Source organism: Lepidochelys kempii, chromosome 11 (assembly GCF_965140285.1).
Source record: "Lepidochelys kempii isolate rLepKem1 chromosome 11, rLepKem1.hap1, whole genome shotgun sequence".
NCBI lineage: Eukaryota > Metazoa > Chordata > Testudines > Cheloniidae > Lepidochelys > Lepidochelys kempii.
The window spans coordinates 54,537,684-54,555,817 of record NC_136390.1 but is presented as its reverse complement, the minus strand read 5'-3'; positions in this window follow the sequence as shown (position 1 = coordinate 54,555,817).

The window sequence follows — 18,134 nt, the reverse complement described above, 5'->3', positions numbered from 1 at the left end:
GATAACATGGATTGTCAGTAACCCGTCACAGATCTTGAATAGTAAGTAGAAAATACTTGCTAAAATTAAAAAAAAGAAAAAGGTCATGAGGAGTCTGTAGGCTAAAATGTATCCATTGAACAAACGCAAATAGCAAACAAATGCCTACAAATCATTTCCTGTTTATGGGCTAAATTCATCAGTTAAATTATTTGTTGCCAGTAGTTCAATGAACCACTCTTAAATTAACCTGACTTCACATTCTCAGCTACTAAACCTTTCCAGATTCCCCTTCTCAGTGCTAAGCCCTTATTGTTCATCTGGAGAGTTTAAATCAAGAGAGATTTAAATATTTCTAAAATGTTGCCCCCTAAGAAGCATTTAAAATTAACCAATTTCAGTAATTCATTGACAACTAATATGTTAATATGATATTACTAAGAGAAAGTATTTTCATATTATGAAGCTTTGACCTATGACATTCAACCTTGTAATGCTGCAATCAAGAGATTCAGATCTGTAATGCCTCAAGAAAATATTACATTTAGGATTTTATGATTCTAGAATGTCTATTCAAAATGAATAATACCAAATTGTAATGTACTCAGTGGATTTACAGCATTGAGAGATCTAACTTATAGGTACTTCTTTCTTTCCTCAGTAATACAGACAGGCATGGACCTTTAATCTGATCGCTATACTGCACTCACATTACTTTGTAGATTAATGTAAATGGCAATTGATATTTTATTTATTATGCCCTACTAGAGTCCATAGTATTGTGAAAATATAAAGGAAGACATTGTTTCCTCCCAAAGAGTTTCCAATCAAAAACAGACACACAAAGTGCAATTCAGACATCAATACACCAGATGAAGGATTGGACTCAAAAGGGTGCGGGTATCTTTGTTTTTTAATAACTATTGGTGCATTACTGAAGTGTTTCTCAAAAGCGGTGCATTGGAAGGAGGGATTTTAATAAGAAGAAGGAAGTAACTATAAAAATGTGAGACGTGAGAATCTGAGAACACCTGCAGAAGTGACTTGTATGAAAGGATCTTAAAGCGCTTCATGAAAATTATTAATTAAGCTTCACAATACCCTTCAAGCTAGGCCAGAAGGTCTATAAGGGTCAGAATCCACCCTCCTTATTCATGCTTGTTATAACATTACTCTGTGATTAGTCACATTCACTTCAAAAATACTATTTATACAGTACTTATCGCTAATGCTGGGAGAAATTATTCAGCCAAAACTTTTTCAGCAGAGCTGAAGCTAGAAACCTAACAGGAGTTTAGTAGATTAACCATTAGGCAAACATCACTCATTTCTAAAACATGGGACTGTCAAAAAATGGACGACAAAAATTATGAATGCATTATTATTATAAAAGGGTTAAAGAATAAAAAGTGTACTATATTAAAATGAGCACATTCTCTCTTTATGGACAACTTGTAACCAAAAAAAGATAGAGTTGAGTTTAATTTACCTTAGTCATCAAGTTTAAGGCCAGAAGGGATCACCAGATCATCTATCCTGACCTCTTGTATGTTACCAGCCACCAACACCATCCAACACCCATATACTAAAACCAACAACTGAAATATGACTAAAGTATTACAGCCCACAGGAGACTTCATATGTGCCACAGGCAGAGAACAGGAGCAGACAAGGTGCACCGCTGCTTGAGGCCCCCACAATGGCTGCCAAATGATTGTGAGGTATACCCAGCAAGTAACCTCACCCGCACACTGCAGACGAAGGTGAAAGAAACCCTGCGTCACTGCCAAAATGACCTGGGAGAAATTCCTTACTCTCTGCACGTATGATGATCATTTAGACCCTGCGCAAGTGAGCAAGAACCACCTGGGCAAGCCCCAGAGAAAGAATGCTCAGTGCTGCCTCAGAATTCTGATCCTCCCTGTCAAATATCCCATTTCCAACCATGGTCATCCTGATACTTCAGAGGAAGGAGATAAAATAAACAAACAAAAAGACAGAATACATGGTATGTGGAGGGGAGTGCTGCCTGACCCCCATAAGATGCTTCTAAGTACAAATAAAATAAAATAAAAACGTGGCAAATTCACAGCTCAGAATAAAATATCAATTTAAACCTCTTTGCTTTTCTTTAGATAGCTGGTGTTGAATTGATTTGTTTAAATCTCTTCAGATTGTAATTAGTCATAGATTGTCAACATGTGAAAACAAGACTGTAATTATTAACTCTTGGGGATATGCTACCGTTCATAATAAGATATAGATGTGCTATCCCATTTTATAATTTCATAAGAATGCTCAAGTAAATTACAGCCTTGTAATAACTCTGTGGCAGTTTTATCTTTGATATTATCTTTGTTACTAGTTAATATTGGCATACAGTTTTCTCATAAAAATGGTTGTCTCTCTAATCAAATGTGACTTTGCAGTCATGAGAGAAGGCATACCATTAAATGAACCAATCTACCATTGGAATGGATGAACAGTTCTGCTCTTCTGTGAATCAGAAACCACCCTCTGAAACAAGCATTAACCCCACAGTATTTGTTGACAATTGATCAGCGTCCAGCCACCTCCATGCTAGTTAACTTACGACATGAATTCTTGTTGCATAAAAATACCATTATGATAGCTTTTTTCACCATGCTATTTTCATCAGAGGCATGTTCTCACAGTATTTGGAATGCCAGCCAGATGGTGAGAATACAGAAAAAAAAAGGAATTGGAATCAAATACAACGTTTTACAGCAGCAAAGAAAGAACAGAGATTGCATTCCCAGTGGCAGGTAGGTTTACCTCCCATTCTGTTTCTCTAGCTGGAAACTGCTCTCAGTGAGGATGGAATTATAAGGATCCAAATTACATACTAGAGGGCCACGTGGCGTATTTAATCACCTTGAACTGGAGCGGAAGAGATTAAAAGGGAAGAGAACAAAAAAGAGGAACAGGGAGAATGAAAAGGAAGTGGTAGTAGAGATAAGGAGCAAGACAGGTGAATGAAATCAGAAAAGGAGAAAGGAAAGAAATGGTGAGATATGGGCAACATCTTTGTCTGTTTTGTGAAATGTCATGCATGTTTTAAGTAACAGTAATGAGTAGAGAGGAAGGGGAAAGATGATGGAAACAGGTGAGATGGGATAGGATAAATTTGATGAAGCGAAGATATACTGCAAGGAAGTGATGTGTGAGAGAGGAAGAAAGTAAGGGGGAAGAAAGAGATCTAGCTGGTATGGGACATCCTGTGACCTGCTTTTGCTGCTCTTCTCTAACTGCAGCCTGCCTCCCACTGTCTCCAACTGCTGGGGATATTTTTTAAAATGTCTCTGCTGCCACCAGCTGCTCAATGAGCTGAGCACCCCTCAATGCTTGTGTATGTTCCTTGTGGCTGCTGTTATATATTGACAAACATTCCCCCCCCCCCCCCAAATGGGTGGGCCTCTGAACACATCGCTGAAGAGGACAATTTTCACTTTTGAAAATGTAGTTCTTGGTGGGAAGTGTCAAGCATTCTCTGAACTAGATTCAACTTTCCTCTGGAGTTATCTGATTTGTATCTTTCCAACACTACATAGCTCTGGGTCAAAAATGAAAGATTTTTCCATCTGATTTTTTTTTGTTTATTTTTGTTTTTCCTTGGAGGGACTTACAAAATTAAAAATACATGTTAAATACAGGGCGTGCTTCACCACAGAGTTATTTATTCCAGTTTTATGCCACCAACTCTGTTTATTTCAATGCATTTATAATGCTGTAGCAATGCAGTGGTGAATCCAGGTTCAAAAAAGATGAGACTCAGGGCCAGGTTCCCAGCTGATATAAATTTACATAGCTCTATTCTGTTCAATGGAACTATATTGATTTACACCAGTTGAGGTCATGACCGTCCGTGTCAAATATATTAATAGATAAAGGAAGAAATGTAGAAAAAATACTTTGAGAGAAAGCCAGGTCAATCAAGTTTACTGACATGATTATATTGGACACCAGCATAAGTCCTTATCAGCTATGACTGGCTAGGAAAAGCTGATTGTTTGGGTCAGTATATTTGAGAATTGTTTATTATTAATTCCAGCCAAGAAAAATAAATAAATCAAGCATTCAGTGATATTTTTCAGGCCCTCGCACATTGAGATACACTTTGTGTGACCACTACAAAAAGTCTGAATAATTTCACATAATGCACTGTCCCATTCTGTTAATCGTGAAAAGGGAAATAGGCTGTAAAAAGTGGAAACAGCACAGCACTGAGAATGGCAGGGTAGAAGACTCAAGCAGCTGCTATTTTCCAGCCTAAATCTCGTCCTGTACACTCCAGGGACCTCATTTAATCAAGCAACTTTCTCACTTGTCATCATTATTCAGAAATGATGAAAAATTGTGGGAATAAATTAGTCATTTATTGTGGGATATTTTTTTTTCTTTGTCCTCAAGGTACAATGAAAAATTCATTATTTTCCCCAGTAGTTTATTATTTAACTTAATCAGAAATAGTAACCATCATAGTTTGCTGGGTCCCAAAGGTCAGTGCTCATGACTTTCTTCTTTACCTCTCCCATCTTGTCACTTTTTAAATCTCTTTATGGGTCCAACTTCTGGTGGCAAAAGACACAAGTTTTGGAGCTCCCAGAGCTCTTCTTTAATTTTTCTGGATCTGAAAACTTTTGACCAAAACCTGGTAAAAACTGGAAAAGATTTAGCCAAATACTGCCATTAACCAACAGTTTTGAGTTTAGAGCTTTCTGAATTTTTCCAGTGAAAAAATCAAGTATTTTTCAAAGAAAGCAGACACGAGCTGCAAACATGTTAATTTACTAGAAAACCTAATTTTGCATTGGAAAAAAATGATGTAAAATTTTCAATCACTATTTCAACCTACACATTAGTGTGGGTTGGAAGCACAAGAAACTTATAACAGCTAGGTTATGCAGACAAACAACAAGTATTCCCAGATATAATACCATGCAATTTAGAGGGCCAGTCAGAAAGCCCAGAGTGAATTTGACATATCAAATAATAATCTGAACACTGACTATTCTGAACAGTTCCTAACAATCCAGAGCTTCAATATCTTGAAAAAAATGAACTGCTGAATGATTTTCAATAACAAATTCAAAACTGGCCATGAAGAGATCATATTTGTATGCACAAGACGGGTTATAGTTACCAAATACATAAATCATTTGCAAAGAAGCAGTATTCAGCATTATAAGATTCAACTGTCATACAAATTTCTCTCCTTGATTCTGTGCTCTCTCGGCCTCTCTCTTCCTAGCCTCTCATTCTGTGAGCCTATTTCTGTTGGTTGGACTGTAGGAAAATCACAGCAGATGCAACAAAATTTACCCAAATACGATAGATTTCATTATTCGTCTCCTATTTGTGTAAAGATGAAAAAAGCTTTGAGCAGGGAGATGAATGCCCAGCTCACATGCTCCAGTGTGCTGGCTCACTATAACTTGATCTATGTTCTTAAAATATAAAATCATTCTTTTTTATGGGAGGAGCTCTCCTGTTGATTTTAGAGAGTGAAAGTCTCTGAAAAGCCCTATGTGAACATGATGTGGACTGCACAACAGAGGTCTAGCCAAACTCCCCTAAATTACTTTGCAGTAACTCGCTGTAATGTATGCTGTAATGCATTTCACTGTGGTGCACTTCAAGAATAAGAGATTTGTATAGGTGATGTGGTGGGTTAATGAACTAAACTATCACATTACAAGTTCAGATCCTCATTAAACCAAAGACTTTACATGGAAAACAAGAAGGTATTGTCAGCATGTGAAGCATGATGCTATAAAAGTTCATTCTCATTGGAGGTCTTGGCTTAAAGACCATTGACATAAACTTGTATTGTACATTACAGGATCCTGTAGCAGTCAAGGCAGTAGGAAACCTCTCCCAAGTGCCTGAAGCAGTAATAAGAAAAGGAGTACTTGTGGCACCTTAGAGACTAACAAAATTTGCTGTCTGGCCACCACTGCAGGCTCAGAGCTGCAGCAACCTCTGTGGTCAAAGCCACCATCTACAGATGCTTCTTCATAGCAGCAGACCCACTTCATCCCAAAACATTCCACCAAATGAATGTAGTTCAAAGGGATGTGGACTTCACATGTGGCCTCCCTGCATCCTGACCCTCTGTACAACAACATTGCTTCTGTTCTTCTGCATTCATAGCTTCTGCAGGGGGGAAGTTTATCCCGAAGAGAATACAATTGTATCATATCCCTTTCTGAGATTTACAACAGAGGGCAAGCAGACACATTTAGACACAATCACGTTGGTCCTTCAAAATGTGAGACTCCTTTTAAAAATCTCCTAAAATAACTGATTGCTATTATATATAGATAGCTAGATTTGTGGCTGCCTAATTAGCTACAATTTTATGTGTGTGTGCATGTGTGCATATATATATACACACATGTAAAATTGTAGCTAATTAGGCAGCCACAAATCCAACCCACTGCCTATATAATAAAACATTTCAAGCCTATTGAATTTTCACAAAGCTTTTTAGCTTTTAGGCCTTGGTGCAATTATGAGACATTAAGATAGTCTCACACAAAATTTCTCACCTGGGCAACATGAGAGCAGGTGAAATCCAATATGGATAAGGGTTAGATGATGACTAACAGAAAAAATGAAACTAATCACACACACTGCTTGGTTCTAAATTAGTTTTTGTAACCTCTCAAAAGAGATTTAGATGTCAGCATTGGCAGCTAAGTGAAGACATCCACTCAACATGCAATTGTGGGTACATGGGCAAAAATATTATACTTTTCAAAATAAACAGATATTAATAGTGTCATTATATAAATTAATGGTATGCCTTTGTTGAGTTTCATGCATCACATCTCAGAAAAGACAATGCACCACAGAAGAAACTTAAACCTAACAATAACAACCCCAGACTCGGCAAATAATTTTAAAATGGGGATGTCACACTGCAGGTTGTCATGGGAAGGAAATAAAACAAAGTTACCTATCTGCATTATAGCATGACAATTTTTGTAGAAGGGTCGATAGTTATTTTCTGTTGACTTAGGGGAGGATGTCTTTCTGTGTTAATATCTACAAGCAGACTTGTGTATATTATATTTATAAGTGGATGAAATCTTACCATGATTTCTAGTTGTAACACTAGATAGTTGGAGCTTTACAATTGTACTTTTGATATTTAGAAAAAACTTGTGAAGATAGAACATTAGTAAAGAATTAGAGAAGGTTCTGAGCTGAGAAACACATAGAGATGACTGTGGGAGGAGATATGAAAAAGACTAGGACCCAGAGCCTTGGGTCCTGCATTAGCTACTCTTGTAGTACAAAGCAGCCATAAAGCTCATGGATTTGGTCCACTGAAGATTACCTCTGCTTCAATCAAAGGGGTGTGGCCAGTGGAAAGGGTATGTCCCAATGCCCCAGGAATTTACAGCTACCAAAAGAACCACTTGGGGGCCACCTTTGCGCACCACCTGTCAGTGTGCAACTCAGTTGAACCAGGGAATCTGGGCCTAGAATTGTTTAGTCTACAAAATAAGATCATGGGGGGAAAATAGACAGAGGCATGCCAAGTAATAGTTGGTGATTCCTTGGAGTTCAAGGATGATAGTCTTCCATGAATTGATAGCTGGTTATCACTGGTGGATCCACAGGTGGCTAATAAGACCAATCCAAGATCCACAGATCTTATTATAGTCGGGGCAGACATTTTCCAGGGGAAGGAGTGGATTTAGATTGTTGAGTCAGGCCGTGGAACGTTCTTTCTTCCTTTTCCATTTCTCCATTTCCTCTTGTCTTCGTTGAGTCTCGAAATGCTGGGATCCTTGCCAAAAGGTCCTTCTTCATCCCTTAGTTGGTCGATGGTTTATGTCGATGTTGTCCTTCTTCATCTTAGCTTTTAGAGTGTCTTTGAAGTGCTTTTTTGCCCTCCCCTCATCCATTGCCTTGGCCTAGTAGTGAAATGACCACTCGGGGGCAGACTGTTACCATCTGACAAAGTACAAGAAAAAGAGGACATTCCAAAACATGAGTAGGTATCACCTTTAAAATGGATCAAAGAAAATACTTTAAAAAACAGAACACGTAATATAGCTGTGGAACATATTTATTAGCAAGGTTAGTATTCGTTACAAGGAAGAGCAGTCCTAACTGGTTAATTTTTTTACTATAAGGAACACCCCTGCATTAAGGGAGGGTCAGAGCCATATTTTTTTTTATGGAGAAGCATCTCCCCAAAGGAGAATAACATCTCCCAGAGCATGCAGACACACAAAGACTGCTGCTAGATTCCCAGCTTGCTTGGCTGACTGGCATACAGAGTGGGGTAGAGCCATGGCTTGCCTCTTCACCCTTCCCAAGGGAATAAGGAGAGACTGAAGCTTTACATGGGCCCAGGGGAGAGGGACAAGTTCCCTGAGCCTTCTCCCATGCACAGAACCAAGTAAAATCTGGGCTTACATGAGGACAAGCAAAGAGGCTTGTTCCGTACAAACTCAATGGGAGTTTTGCCAAGAAAGAACAAAACCACATACCTGATCAGTTGTAAATGGATCCCACAAAAATATGATTGCAAGATTTGAAACATGGGATTTAAATTTGATTAATATATTGTAATCATTTTGATAAACTGATTTTTCAAAGGTATAAATGTAAATTTAAAGTACCTGCGCAAAAGGATCTCTCTGTCAGAAATTCAAAGTTACATAAGTTAGATGCTTCAGTAAACATTCTAACAGTAACCATCACATTGTCCTGGCCATGCAGGAAGAAAGTCAAAATGCAAAGTATGTGGTTTAATTAGGCCACACCTTTGTTCAATTAAAATATCTGGGCATACACAGCAATAAATTGTACAGAGGAAGGTCATCATAATTTCCTTAATTGTTTCCACCTGTTTGAGAGGGCTGACACCAGTCCTCCCCATTACCAATCTGGTTCTATCTCCTTGGTGGGACCCTGCTGCCTTACACTCGAATGTGGGATAACAGTGGGGCTTGTCTTCCTGCTGTATGAGGTATAGCATCCCCGATCCACTTTCCCTATTTTCCTTCGGGGATGCCTTCCTCTTCCTGCTCCTGTTTATCAGAGAACCATATTCCTTCTGTAACGGATACCTGAACTGGACACCTGCAACATCTGTTACTTACTAAGTTGCAACATCTTTACCAAACCTGCTTACCTACCACCCCAACTCCCTAACCTGCTCTGCGGAAGGCAAATGAAACCCCACCCTGCCTGGGTCAATCTGGCAGTGAGGGGAACATTTCTTCCCAGTCCTGAAAGAAAAAAAAAGACTAATACAATGCCTACAGCAGATTATGGGGTAAAAAACAGTACTGCTCTGATACAATGGGTGGTAGGATGTGTGTTGCTAGCCTGACTGTGGGAGAGAGCTTCTCCAGACCTGCCCAGGGTAAAAATAATCTCCTCCCCTGGGCATCTGGATGGGGAGTGTCCCTCAACTAGTCTGGCAACTTCCTGTTCCATCCAGGTCAATTCCCCGTCTGCGTGCAACCCAATTTCAGGGAGGGCCCTTAAAGGAGCAACGACTCCTTTTCTGCCAGCCAGCCAGCCAGCCAAAGACATGTCTCACTCTGTTGCAGTGAGCACATTTTCAACCAAAGATGAAGTACTCAGTGAAAGAAGGGACTTTTGCTGTGATAGTTGAACATTATATTTGAAAGAAAATGAAAATATTCTATATGTAATTAGTTAATACAGTACCTCTCAAATATCTGCCCATTGTTCCTTGTTGTTTGTTATGTTTTTGCTTTATCCCTTACCCAAAGCTGTGATTTATTCTGATTATAGATAACTGAAAGGTTTGTGTGTAGACATCATAATTTGTATTATGGTCATTTTCTTCTTTCTATAGCATTTCTAATGACAAAAAAATCTAATATTTGTAGACGTTGTCTTAAAGCAGGTCATTACATTTATGAATAAGTTAAAAAATAAAAACTCTAACAATATAAAAATGAAAGAACCATATAAACACATTAAACCTTGTGAATATACTGTAAGAATAAACCTGGCTGAAACAGTTTCTATACTGTTTCAGAGATGTTTGCAATAAAATTCTGATGAGTAAAGGGACTTCAAAAATATGTCATATCAGTGTAATTAAGTGAGCTGTTTGAATAAAATAAAAACTATCTGAACATTCACCCAAAATCCAAACCAGACTAAAGCCAAGTCTTTTCTGAAAATAGAAAAGATCTGGTTAGATTTTGCTTTGATTGTTTTGCTTCTCGTCACTCTGTGATTTGAGCTGGGACTGGAAATGAAAGGACCAAAATACTGTGAAGAGTCTGCTCATGTGCTATTTCTGATCTGACCCAACAGAACCTGCTCTTGTAAGATTTTTAGCTCAGTATTAAGACCAAAGAGATATGGATAAAACTGTGACAAATTTAAAGATTTTTATTCTTCCCCTGAAAAACAAAAGGCAGCATTAGCAAGCAGAAAACTGTCATTTCCACATTCAAATTCTCCAAGCGCAAATTGGTAAGTACACATAAATGTATTATTCCCTCATTGACTCCTGTCTTTCATTACCTATTTAATGCATTGCCTAAGAATATAATGGGAGCAATTCTGGAAACCGAATTCTTTTGTTTCACAATATAGGTTCAACATTCACAGCAGCTATGCAAGCTTCCCGCACTGTTCTGTCAGTGTACCCCAGCCCTAACTAAGGACTGCCTGATTGATGTCTCCCTTCCCTAGTCAGTTCTTAGCCTCTTTGCTAAGACTCTTAGCAACCACACCTTTTGGAATGACGATTTTTGTGATGGGGACACTAAGTAGCTGTCACAGAGTAGCTGTTTACTGTTAACTTGATGAAGATTTGAACAAGTAGCTAGAACTAAAAGCCTCCATATTCCAATATCAATCCCCTCTGCCATACAAGTACCTCACTTTTTTTCTGAATTTAAAGCCACTTTCTTCAGCTCAGTTAGCTTGTGGTGAAAAGTCTACTGAAGCTTTGGGGGATTTTTTGAGTTCCCATGAGACTAAAAAAAATATTCTGAAAGAAAAGCACTTGGCTCTGTCTTATATGAAAAAAACTTGTTATATTGCTATGATTTCGTACCCTATGCCTGACCACCCCCAGTACAATATCATAATTGTTGGATCCATAGACCTGGAGACCTTATTTTATTGGAAATATATTTTCAGCTCCCCTAAAGGCTTTTCAAGTTTCCCAGAAATATAATAAGGAGAAAAGGTTCTACAACACAGCAGAAGAAAAAAAGTAACTATAAAGAGAGTCTTGTTCCGATGAAGTGAACTGTAGCTCACGAAAGCCTATGCTCAAATAAATTGGTTAGTCTCTAAGGTGCCACAAGTCCTCCTGTTCTTTTTGCGAATACAGACTAACACGGCTGCGACTCTGAAACCTATAAAGAGAGAGGTGAGGTTGACTGAGATCAGATTAATGTTGGGCAAATATATACTGAATGGTCAGTTTAGGAACTGTTGTAGCCTGAGTTATGTTTAAATATGCAATTAAATATATGACAGAAAAAATCAGTTCACCTACAAATTAAAACATGGTGCTTCCCATCCTTTTCCCACGAGACTTTTTTCCATTTGATGTCAATAGAGCACAATTTAGCTCAGTTTCATCGTACTCCATAAACCAAGTTATAGTCCAGCGTATAACTTTGCACATTATTCATCTTATGGGCAATCATGGTTTAAAACACACTGACGTTTCCTAATGCATTTAGTTAGACTTGGTGTGACTTGGCTGGTTGCAATCTACATTTAAGCTCTTTTTACTTTGTGCGCTACCCTAAACCTTTAAAAAAAAAAAAAAAGCATTTTGCTTTTCCTTACACATAAGCATAGCTATAGTGTCTTTCTTCTTATTTATAGATATTAACATTTAAAGTTGCAATCCTAAGGACTCAGAAGTACTGTGAGTAATTAAGCATGAAATTAGCCATAAATGTTTCATTAAATACAAAAATAATGACAAAAATGTTTCCCAGTGTAATTTTGAATATTTAAAAAAAGAATGAAAAGCATGAAAGGCCAACTATTCCAACCACTTCTCTCACTTCTTAATACTTCTTTTGTGAGCAAATTAAAATCTACATACAGAATACAAATGGAGCTCTACGTAAATAAAATAGAATAAGAAAACGTAAAATGTCATATTGTTAGGTACATTCATATGCCTTGAACCTACAGCTGGTTATGAATGTGCTCATCCTTATATCCCCATAGAGCTTCACTGAAGTAAAGGGGGCTCCACACAGATGCAGGGATGTGCCAGCACACAAACAATTGCTGGGGCCATATACAGAAAGGCCAGGAAAAAAATGGACGAAAACATGAAGATGATTCTGATTCCAATAAATTATGCTGTCTTCATGTGCTGCTGTAAGCCTCCAGAGCTAATCCTATCCCCGCTGTCTATTGCCATCCATTTTGAATGAAAAGATTTAAAATTAAAAGGCCAATTCCCTGAGGATTTTATTTTTGAAATTTGCACAACATGAAGTTGCTTGCACGCTCAATGGGTAACTGCTTGCCCAAGTAATATGGAACTGCACAGACTGAGTGAAATTCACTTATGTTTCTCAAAAAAAGGATTTCCAGAAAAATTCCATTTTGGGAACATTGACATGGAATGGTTGAGTTTGCTGGCTGCGTGCCTGGAAAGCTCTTGTCAGTTTACTTCTTGGTGGCAAAACAGACAAGTCTTCCAGATGGGCTGCTGGAGGCTGATGCCCCACCCCATCCCAGGTGGCTCTCCACCTCCCTGGCTCACCAACCCCTCCACAGCCTGGTTATTGGAAAAGCAGCTTGGTGGTGGGGAAACAGAGACCTGGGGAGCCATCATTTCAATTTTCTCAACGGAAAATTTTCTATTGGAAAATTTTAATTTTGCAAAAGAATTTCCAGCCAGTTCTAGTCATTCCTCATGAAAGTGCTTTTAACAAAGGTCTTTGAATTCACCCCAGATCTACCTGTAAGATCCTGCTTTTTTTCACTGGTACATACCAGAAGAACCTATTAACCCTGCATTTCAAATGGGACTGGTCTACTTGCGAGACCAGTGGTGAGTGATCCAAAATGATAACTCTCTTCAATAAGGACCAAATATCCAAGCTGTTGCCCTGAGTGAGTAGCTGGGATGGGCATTTGACCGATGTGCAGGTGTGGCACAGGAAGGAATCTTCCTTTCATGTCTCAGAGCTACACAGGCAGACTGCAATTCTCTGCTTCCTTCTTGGGGTGCACTTCAGTGACATTATCCCTCCACTCTACACGAGTGTTATACGTTGCACAGTAATTCCAGATAAAATTAAGTGAAAGGTGTTTGCTGATTTTGGGCGTGGTTATGAGTGTGAGAAACTGGAACACGGTAATGACATAGGGCCCGAGTTTCTACAGCAATAACATAATGTTAGTAGTCAGCAGTATGAAAGCTATAGAAAGCTTGTTGGTTTTGCTTTTGTAAATTATAACTCATGTGCTGTGCAGGTGTTAGACTATTGAGAGCTTACACTCAGGTGCACAATTGTTTGCATCTGAAAAGTACAGACACAAGGTTGCACAAATGGAAAATTCCATGTGCCCGTGATAATATTGGATATATGCTCAGTTGGCAATTTACCCCTTTTTGCTTTTGAGTCTTTGCTATTTAAAAAAAATAATCCTCTTAGCTTTGAATTAAAGCAGCTGGCATGTTCAAGAGGCAGTCATGTTGGGTACCTCTCTCTTATGAAGACTTTCAGTAACATGGCAAGTAAATTAACTGTCAGGAGTGTCTGTAATGAATTCTAAAACATTACATCCTGCTACTTGCTTCACTGGGAAAGTAATCAACCCTTATCCATTGAGGTGTGGTCAGCCACCTAGTTGCAGGCAGTAATCTGCCTATTAGAAGCAGCCACTGTGAGCTTCTGAGTGTCAAGTGGCATTCTGAATGTCTCCGAGTGTTCCTGTTCAGGGCTGCATCTAAATGGCAGAAGCTAGCTTTATATGTAGGAGCCATTCTAATTATTTGACCACTGGAGATTTTTATAGAAGTAGAAGAAACCACTTCCATTTTAAAGCACAGTATCTGAGCTCTTGTGTCAGGATATGTCATTGCAGAGAGTGATATTTCAGAGGTTTGTAGTGCTGTCAGTCTACAGGAACCCTAAAGTTAGTTTTCTAGTTGTGGCTGAATTCATGTTCATTAGGTAGCTGAACTTTATGGGATCTGGGAGCATTCACTGTGACCAACACTTAAGCAGGTGTCCATTTGTCTTCTTGGCATACTCTCACCTGGTTACCATCAGTAAAAGAGGAGAGCAACTTTGCTCTCCTATTGCAATAGCTTATTTGCATCTGTTTGCGAGCTGTCGGCTTCTTATTAATAGCCTCACTTTCTCAGTTTTCATGCAATACAGTAGCTTCATTTGGCAATCACGTGGTCAGATGTCTACCAATTAATAACCAGGCAGGCCATTCCAGATTGGCCTCTCAGGGTATATTTTTCTGAATGGAAGTCCTAATTTTTCTTTCTTGATATATTTTGACAATGTGAGCAGTTTATACCAGTAGTCCATCTGGCCATGAATATGTTGTATGTTATGAAGTGTGCTCAAAACCCCAATGCTCTGCAAAAGCTTTAATTTTGTATTAGTATTTTGAGGACTAGCAGGGCTACTCATGTGTACAACTATTCACATGTCTAAATGTTTGCAGGATCAGTCCCTTAGTAGTAACAGATGCACAAGCTCGGGTTTATTTACCAGAAGCTAAGATCAGAGTGGAACACAATATACAAGGAATTCCCATGACCAATTTTTCTGTTTGATCAAAATTATTTTCTAAGAATTTCCTTGACCAGCTCTAAAGAGAACACACAATTGTCTGCGGATAGATTATAGGAGATAGTATGTGGAATTTCTGAGGGAACAGAAGGAGTTGTTCTCATAAGGATGGGATCCACATGCATAAGGGTTTCCAGAATCAGTTCCTAATGTTTTAACAAGTAAATGAGAGAGGCTGTACAGGGGTCTTTGTAATATAGAAGTCCCCACCTTTTGTACAGTCCACTCACATATGTACAGTAACAAATTGTATTTAAACTCTCCTACTGTAGATGTGTTGGTGTTGAAAATTACTTGTTCCGCCTTCCTCAAGATGTGTTGCTTTGACTATTGTTGTTAGTTGCTAGAATTATTACCACTGTATATACCTAATGTTCCTTCACAGAACAGATGGCTTATGAAAATCCGGCATGTCTCAGTAGCCTTAAAAACAATTCATACACCAGATATCTGAACACATGGCTATCTTTCATCACTTGTGCAGAGGCTAGGAGCAGGATTAAAAAGACAACATTCTAGAAGAACTTCTCTTCTATTAACATTCTATGCATATCCATTTTTATAGTAAGATGTATTACTAGGCGTCTCAGCCAAGTGACCACTTTTTTCTTTCTTGTAATTTTATTACCTGTATGTTTTCTCTTGGACTCATGTAATCAATTGCATTGTCTCGTTGTGTGCTTTGACATGTTATCTAACCTGTCTATCCATCATAACGTATTTATGAACTTCCAAACTGCAAAATGTTTTTTTTCTGCTAGTTTCTTCAGGGATTCCCTCATGCAAGACATTTATTCCTGGGACATTACATTAAGGATTCCAGTTTTTGCCTTACTTTCTTAGACTTTCCCTGGGTATTATTAATTATTCTTAATTATTAATTTATTTTATTTTAATGGCCTGCTTTAAGATCCATGGAAATATCCAAACAAGCCCTGACTTATCAGGCTTTTATTTGTGAAATAGTAGCTTCTGCAGATATCTACTTCTTTAGTCTATATAAAAATCACTTCTTAATACCGCTTTGAAAGAACCATTGTTATCTCAACAAAGATCTCTTAACAATGGTTCTTTCAAAGCAGTATTATGAATATCACAAACAATCTTATTCTATATCAGAGAACGTGTTAGTTCTCCAGAGTTTTAAACTCTATTCCATATTGATCCATTATCTCACTCTGTTTATTGACACAAATGAAGAAGTGATGCCTTTCATATGGGAAAGGTCACATCCAAATTAGGCGATTTCCCCCTCCCAACCTCATTCTCAAAGGTAAATGTGTTTTAAATCCCCAGTGCTGCTTCTCTCACCACATGCAGAACACACAAGGTCTAAACTTGTGTTGCTTTTACTCTACAATGGCATATACAACATTAACTCTAGTCTGACACTAAGATAGTAGTATGATGGTAGATTCTAGAGACACAACTGAGATCAGAACTCCATTGTGTTAGACACTGTTAAGATCTCTGTGTAAAGACCTGTACAGAAGACAGTGCAGAATGAGCTGTAATAGTCTTACAAGCCACAGGAACTACACTATATATTCTAGAGTACTATCCACTGGTGCACACACACAGTGAAAGTCACTGCCCCAAAGAGCTAGTAATCTGAATAGAGAAGACAATGAAAGGCCAGAACAAAGATGTGAAATCATTTGAGGAAAGAGACATAGCATGTCAGAACCAGGACTCCGAAGGCCCAGTCCAGTGATCTGTCCTCTGTCTTGTCTTTAGATGTGTGTCATATTGGGTCTTTCTTGTGAGTCATTTGAGTTTCACAGCCAGTAATGTAATATTATAGCCATTAGAGGGAAATCCTGTACTTTTTTTTTTTAACTTTTACTGGGATTTTACTTTTATGCCTCACTGTTGCAATCTTGTGAAGAATATACCAACAATAAAATAAAATAGATACACTAAAATTCTAGGCAACCCAAGAATCTATGTCCATATATAATAGCTTACTAGAAGACAATGCTTTAAGTAATACTGATCTCTAACTGAATCAGCTGGAAGTTGTAGTGTAACAAACATATACTCATTCTAATAAAGAAAACCCTATTTACTGGGTGGTCTGCTTGGCAATCTGGACATTGTTCTGATTACAGTCAGTGCATTAGCCAATGCAGAACCTCCTCTTGAGACAGCAAAGATTACTCTGATTTCTCAATAGAGAGATTACTATGAAGGATTGTCTCAGGATTCAACCTCCAGCATGTTTGGCCAAATGACTGTGGCCACCCATCTTCATCACACCCAGGGAATGAAAACAAGATGTGCAGAGTTTCAGCAGAAAATAAATATACTTTGGAACTTCTTCATTTCGGTATAGGTTTACTCTCCATTTAAATATGCCGGCCCCACTACATACAGATTCTTAGTTAATTAGCAAAATTGAACAAAGTTGTAATAGTGTTGCAACTAAACAAACCAAAAGCATACAAAAATCAAAGGAAAACAGGGGCAGGTTTCTTGGTGGCATGCACGTATGTTGTGCACAGACTGTATGAGAAACAATAAATCTGTGAGCGGAGCTCCTATCTCAGTGAGTCCTACTAAGGCTCAGGGCCAAGAATGCCTAGGGGATTCAATGTTCTTGGCAAATAGCACAGAGTCTGTAATTTAAATGCCTCATTCCCACGACTCATCTCCCCTGACACTCACTTATGTCGATCACCCTAACTCCCACACAGCTTTCCCCTCCTACCTCAAAACACATTGTCTAGCCAAAGGTTTCATTCTGGACCCTCATGCATACACAAAGTCCTTCAGATTCTATCCTCACATAGCTTCTACTCTTCTACATCCTCTAGATCCCTCCACACTTACCATTTGTTCATCTAAGCTCCTGGGCCCATTCTACCACCCCAACTCAGCTCCGGTTCCTCTGGCCTCTACTTCCTTTCTCCTGTCTCTTGTCTACCTTTGACTGCTTTTGTTCAGGGGAATTGAAACCAGCTCCACTTTCCTACAGAACTAGATGAGACCAGCAAGGAGATGCAGAAGATGAAGGAGTTGCAATTGAGGTGATCCTTGGCTTCTGAGGGAGACTTACCAAGTGCTGGCAGCAGCTCTGAGCTGGAGTCTGTGGACTCAGGAAGTCCCTCTAGTGCTTTGGGAGTGCCACATGCCACTCCACAATTAGCATGACCCCCGCTTGCCAAAACCTTGGCGCAGATATGTAAGTGTGCCACACCTATTACCAGAGCGACCCCAGAGTAGCTTCTTTGCGTCCTGGCTCCAGGCTGGGAGGAAGAATTCCATTCCCGTCCCCCCGCAGCCCTTGAGAATGCATTTACAAGGCCAGTTCAA